The sequence below is a fragment of the Urtica dioica genome, chromosome 1 (assembly GCF_054948205.1).
Source record: "Urtica dioica subsp. dioica isolate 48M chromosome 1, U.dioica_male_clone48M_v1_H2, whole genome shotgun sequence".
Classification (NCBI taxonomy): Eukaryota; Viridiplantae; Streptophyta; class Magnoliopsida; order Rosales; family Urticaceae; genus Urtica; species Urtica dioica.
The window spans coordinates 14,080,454-14,087,856 of NC_142756.1; the positions used below are offsets into that span (position 1 = coordinate 14,080,454).

Consider the following 7,403-nt stretch of genomic DNA (forward strand, 5'->3'; position numbering starts at 1 on the left):
TCATTACGAAAGCATGGCCTTGGTGTTCGTTTTTTTCTCAGCAATCGCTCGATCTCAGACATAGGAGGTATAAATGTCCTAGGTTTAGTTGTAGCACAAAATTAAATGGAGTTGGTCTCTGCAGCAATTGATAAGCAAGGATTGTTAAAATCTTAACAATCCAGTGTCGAGGCATCTCGGTCTGTTTCTCTTTCTCCTCACTCCCGCTTTTGCTTTTGCTTTCAGAGCTTTTGCTTTTGCTTTTGCTTTCAGAGCTTTTGCTTTTGCTTGCTTTTGCTTTCAGTGATGAAAATGTGGTTTCTCGAGCAATCGAGCTGAATGATCGGCTGCAGAGGATTCTTACTAGGCCCAATACTCTCGTCTCTGCCACTCCCGCTTAGGCCGAAGAAGCTGACGAGGCTTCTTTCAACCTACTTTTTTAAAAATAAAAATGCAGCAACAGCGACTTCAAAAGGAGTTGTTGTTGCCTAAAACTTCATTATTTTATCGAGTTTCCACGATACAAATAATTTACGTCGTGGAAACTTTGCCGCAAGGAGGATGACAAATATTACTAAAATTTTTACTTTTCCGTTGCGGAAACTTTCTACAACGTTCTATTCCACGATGGAAAATGTATGTCGTGGAAACATATCACGACGGGTTTTCTCCGTCGTGGAATTAAGTTTTTCTACTGGTGACTAAATTATTTTTGGTTTTTTGTTTTTTTCTTCTACAATTAAAGATAATCTCTACAATAATCATATCATTAGACGACTCAGACATTTATTTGAACGGTGTATTTTGGATTTTTTTGTGAGACTATTGCTGTAATTTTTTGTTTATCAACAATTTGGCGCTAGAGTGAGTGGGTAGCATGAATGACGAAGGGAAATTGCAAGCGGAACACCATAAAACAAATTCGGAGAAGTTTGTCCCGAAGAAATTGCACAATGCAACCGCACTCTCCCACTTTAACTTGAAGAAATCACAGAGTTGATGGGCCGTTCGAACCTCGTGGAGACATTCCAAAGAAGAAACATGCAATACTTATTTTCCAAAGAAGAAGAATTCTTTGACATGTACGAACCATCGTGGGAGAATAGATAAAGTCTGAAAAGACGAAGTCGAGAACGGCGGATACTCGAGTTTCAAAGCTAGTCATGTTTGGAGACCGGATCAGACTAGGCACAGCCCTAGCGGTGAACTAGGATGTTTGCATGGCGAAGTACGAAGAAATATATTTTTTAAAAATTCTCTCTCCAAACTGTCATGCAAATGCGAAGAAGATCTAGGTTCGCTGCAGCCAAGTCCACTATTTTTTTTTTATCTCTTCCAGTTTGTACCATTAATCAATAATGAATTTAATAATGTTTTTGGTTATATATGAGCCGTTAAATTTCTAATCGTTGGAGATCCAACCGTTCGGAAAATAGAGCCATTTAATATATGTTGGGGTCTAAAAAAATTTATATTTTAATTCTTAAAATATTTCTCTTATAAATACATCCAAATTCTTTAAGTTTTCTTCATAACTCAACAATATCTCTCTCAGTCCTCTTGTACTCTCTAAGTTTGTATTATATAATTTTAATGTATATTTTTAACATGTAGTTAGATTATACAATTATAATATATAGTTTAATTTTTGTTTGTTTTATTTTTTGGCTCTAGGCTCAAATTTAGTTATGTGTGACTTCAATGTGGAATGTGGAGGCAAATACCAAACAACCAAAGACCTGCGTTGAATTATAACCAGGCGTTTTGCCATACAAACACTCAAAATGGGACTTATACAATGTATTTATATTATACAATTATAATATGTAATTTTGTTTTTGTTTTATTTTCTGTCTCTAGGCTCAAATTTAGTTGTGTGACTTCAATGTAGAATGTGGAGACAAATACCAAACAACTAAAGACCCGCGTTGAATTATAATAATAAGAGCATCTTTAATGGTAAGCTAATGTCAAATTAGCTTACCATGCCACATAAGTCATAGCAAAATACAACTTATTTAAGCTAAGTCATCCACAATGGTAAGCTAATTTCTCCTCTTGCTTAAATTTATCCTACTTGTCAATTGCTATTTTTGTTTATTTTTTTATTCAATTTTCACTTGTTAAAACCAAGGTTTAAAATATCGATACCGATATCCATACCGAGGTTCTGATTTTACGGATATATCGAATATCGACGGATATATCAACGGATATTTTATAACAATTTCAATATCGATTACCGAGTATATCGGTGATATATCGATGATATATCGATTACCGACGGATATATCGACAAAAATCTTATAACAAAATATAATTTTAAAAAATCTAAAATATATATATTCAAATTTAAAAGATAAAATAGTTCTTAAATGCTACATATTAATATATATATATATATATATATATATATATATATATATTCAAAAGCTTGATTTTTGTTTTATTTTACAAATATATATAGTTAAATTGTAATAAATATATACATATATAAATAAGTATTTTCCATATATATGATTATATATACACTTACATGTATTATAAAATATTTACACGAATCTATTAAAAATAAAAACTGTACATTGTCATATACAGTATTTATAATCTTGAAGGTAATGTACATAAGTCAAATAAAGTAGGTATATTCATTAAAAAGAAATAAAAAGTTGATGTGCGAACATAGACAGATACAAGTTTACAAGTTACAACAAGTGATAACATAGGCAATTGCTTATTTTCAAATGTCCCACATCGATTTATAATAAGAAAATGTGTTAGTTAAAACCCCTATAAATCATGAAAAAGATCTCCGGCCTCAACAAATAGTAACGCCTTTTGAATTGGGCTTTATTGTGATTTGGGCCCGCTCAAAACTGGGATTATTTAAAGTTTTAAATTTTTTTTATTCCTGATTTCGGACGATATTTTTCCGAAATTGGACGATATTTTGCGTTTTATAACGTTTAAAATATCGCGATATTTTGACATTTTTGTCGATATATCCCGATTTTTAAGCGATATTTTATAAAACGAAACGATTTATTGAAGTTTTTTTACCGAGGTGTCTTCGGTAGCGATATATCGTCGATATATCGGGAGATATCGACGATATTTTAAACCTTGGTTAAAACTATAATTTTTTTTTATTAAAAGTTGTATAATTCAATTTATTAGACCAAATGAAGAACATGTAATTTTTTTTAAGAAAATAATTTGACTATATTATACTAACAATATATTAATTATATATATACAAAAAAGAAAAATTGTGTCAACAAATAATTCACAGAAAAAAATATTACTCAAATATTGATAATTAAAAATTTATAAATTTAAGTAAAATAATAAATTTAACAACACAACACATATAATCTTATTATTAAAAAGATGATACAATACTAACCAATATCACAAATAAGAAGAAGAAAAATAGCATGACAAAATTTAAATAAACAATGAATAGATGTGCTCTCAATAATTTAAATGGGTCCCATGTATTTGGCTTAAGCAAGTAGCTCTATAGAGCTAATTTATCTAGCCAATCACATAGCTAAATTGCAAAATAATGGTTAAGCAAATAGCTTAACATTTCTCCTAATTGCAAGCAAGTCCTTAAAGTTGCTAAGCCAAACACCATTAAAGATGCTCTAAGGCCTTTTGCCATACAAACACTCAAAAGGGGACTTATACAATGTAGTTATATTGGACTTATACAATGTAGTTATATTGGACTTATACAATGTAGTTATATTATACAATTATAATATATAGTTTAAATATCTTTGTTTTATTTTTTGGCTCTAGGCTCAAATTTAATTATGTGTGACTTCAATATGGAATGTGGAGACAAAAATACCAAACAACCAAAGACCCGCGTTGAATTATAATCAGGCCTTTTGCCATACAAACACTCAAAAGGGGACTTATCGGAGAGAAATGGTGTTCAAGTCTTGTTGATAAGGAAAAATATCACTAGAGAAACTTGAGAACCTTACTAGTTAGGAGACAAACTTTGCAAATCATATTAGGTTTGGTCAATATTAAGAAAACACTATTTTTACTCATATGAAAAAAGACAAAAATACATTTTAAGTCGTAGAGTCAAGTTTTCACTCTCTAAGAGAAATCTAAATCATACTGTGCTCAAGACTTTTTAAGTTTTGTTCAACCTCGTGGGTAATTTTTTATGTAATTTGGTGTATTTATGAGCTTTCTTCTATTAAGTTGGAAAAAAAATCTCTAAATTTTCGTACTTTTTCTTATTAATTACGATTTTTTTTACAATTTCGAAGTTTTTTTTTTTTTAGATTTTTGAAGTATTTAGGATATTTTCGAATTTTTTTTGTATATTTTTGAAAATTTTTAAACATTTTAAAACTGTTATGGCTCTTTTTTCGAGCTTATTGATTTATTTTTTAAAATATTTTTTTATATTTTTTTTTGTTTTTGATTTTTTTCGAAATGTTTTATTTTATTTTATTTTTTAAATTTTTTTTACTAAATTATAAATACAAAAAACTTGGAATTTTTTATTTTTTCTAAACATAAAACCGAAAAAAAAATATGTTTAATTTTGTTTATTTTGTTTTTTTATTTTTCGGTTTTTTAAATACTTCATTTTATAAAAAAAAAATTCAACTAAATAAAAAATATACCAAAAAATTTGAAAACAATTAAAAAAACCAAAAAATAATAAAACTCGATAAATATAAAATTGTTCGATTTTGTTTGAATGAATTTATTTTGGTTTTTTTTTTTTTTTTGAACATGTTAAAAAAACTTCGTAAATGTCTAACAAACTTCGAAAATTAAAAAAAAAAAAAAACCCCTTCAAAATTAATGAATAAGTTTGAAAATCTGGAGATTTTTTTGACGAAGATAGCCCAACAAAAAATTGTTCATAAATGCTCCAAAAAACATAAAAATTTATAAAGGAGGAGCAAAACATACCTAGAAGGTTGAAGAAAACTTAAAAATCATGAACAGAACTCGAAAACTTGGATTTTACTTGCACAGTGAAAACTCGATTTTATGACTTAAGGGGTATTTTGTCTTTTTTTCATAGATAAAAATAATATTTTTCCAAACGATATAATTTTCAAAGTTTATTTTCTAACTAGTGGGGTTTCTCCAATTTCTGTTTCACTGCTAAGGCCATCTCCAACCGATCACTCTATTTTTCAGTAAACAGTGATTTCTCTCCAACCGAACTCTATTTCCCACTCTATGTTCCACTCTATTTTTATCCCCTTTTATCTTTTATTTATACTTCTACCCCTATATTTTTTATTATTATTACTAATTAGATAACTTGGAAGAATTATGATAATGAGTAAAATATTTCTCTATAAATTAATTATAATTATAAATATAAATACACATAAAATAAAATAAAATTTTATTTAATAAAAATTACAACACAAAAAATAAAATACAACACAACACAATTAAAATAAAATAAATACAAAACAACTCAATTAAATAAAGTAAAACAAACTAGAACACAACAAATAAAAGTAACTTTAACACAAACAATTATGATTCGGAATTAGAATACTCTTCCCACAAGTGCTCAATCAATGCATTCCGAAGTGCGATGTGTGCATCTTTATCTCTTATTTTTCTATAACGAGTAACAAATTGCTCAAATCGTGTGCCATCATCCACCACCATTTCAACATTCGCTGGTGGTGTTTCTCTCGCAACTCCTATTGGAGCACTAAGATCTCGTTCATCTTCAATTATCATGTTATGCATAATTATACATGCAGTCATGATATCTTGTAAGACGTCTTTTCTCCAAAATCTTGTCGGTCCCGCAACAATTTAAAATCGTTGTTGGAGAACCCCGAAGACACATTCTACGTCTTTTCTGCATGCTTCTTGCTTAGCAAAATATTTTTTTTTGTGGCCACGCGGCTCTCGGATAGTTTGCACGATGGTTGACCATTTTGGATATATACTATCAGCCAAATAGTAACCCATATGATTACTCTGTTCCTTGTATGACATAATGAACAGGAGGAGCGATACCTTGAGTGAGATTGGAAAATAAATGGGAAGAATCTAGCACATTGATATCGTTGTTGCTCCCTGGCATGCCAAAATAAGCATGCCATATCCAAAGATCATAATCTGCTACAGCTTCAAGTATAATAGTAGGCTTTCCACTGCGACCCGTGTATTGTCCGACCCATCCAGTGGGACAATTTTTCCACTTCCAATGCATACAATCTAAACTTCCTAACATTCCTGGAAAACCACATTGTTGACCAACATGCAGAAGTCTAGCAATATCATTAGTTGTTGGTGATCTTAAATATTGCTCAGAAAATACCTCAACGATTGCCCGATAAAACTTCTTCATGCTTTCAATCGCTGTTGACTCTCCTATTTTGACGTACTCGTCTGTGGCATCTGCTGGAACACCGTATGCCAACATCCGAAATGCAGCTGTTATCTTGCCCACAAGAATCAGAAAATCTCGAGGTTCATCTTGCCCAAGTGCAAGACAAACATCTCGAGGTTCATCTTGCCCACAAGAATCAGAAAATCCAACTCCTGAATCTGCTAGACATCCATCTCCTACTGAGCGGCTGATTGGGGTGAAGAAAGCAAAATTAAAAAAAAAATTGGATAATGGAATAATGTCTAGAATTAGTGGTATTGAGGAAGGAAATAAAGAACTTCTTGAGCAATTGAAGAAGACAAGTGCAATGAGGCAACGCCACTTGAAATTGAAAGAAATCAAGGAAGAAAATAAAATATTGTTCCGGGATTTAAGTTAAATACCAGATCCACAGTTTCGTGCGTATATTCAAGCCGACCAAGCAAAAATTATGCAAAAGAGGCTTGAACAACAACAATCTCATGCACCACCGCCGACTTCTGATTCATATTCTCGATATTTTACCGGTCTCGGGGTATCCAGCACCAATCTTCCAGAATATTAGTTTATCTATTGTAATTTTATTTTGTTGTATTGTGTTTTTTAATGTCTTTTGAGTTTTCTTCCAAATTGCTAATGTAATTGTGTTTGGTATTAGTTTATTATGATCGTTTTAATATTATAATTTCTTGCAATGTGCAAAACCATTGTTGTATTTTAAAATATTGTTGTCTTTTAAATTATGCAAAATAATAAATTTTATATAAAAAAAATAATTTTAGGAGTTAATATTAAATAATTATATAAAATTTGGACATTTGGATAAATTTTAAAACATATAAAGTAATGAACAGTGCAACGCTACAAATAACGCTGCACTGTTCAAAATGTTGATCTCACGCTATAATAGCGTGGAATATGAAGACCCACTGGAGCATCCCACGCAATATAGGTGGGATTTGGCGCTCTAGTGGAGAGATGCTCTAAACCATCAGTTTTAAATCAAGAGGCATTTTTTTCTCGGAAGAATATC

General features: G+C 30.4%; 1 pseudogene; it reads right to left on the reverse strand.

Annotated features, from left to right (window-relative positions):
- Positions 1-248: 248 nt before the first annotated feature.
- LOC149407366 (uncharacterized) lies at positions 249-6,424 on the reverse strand (annotated as a pseudogene).
- Between the last annotated feature and the right edge of the window lie 979 nt (positions 6,425-7,403).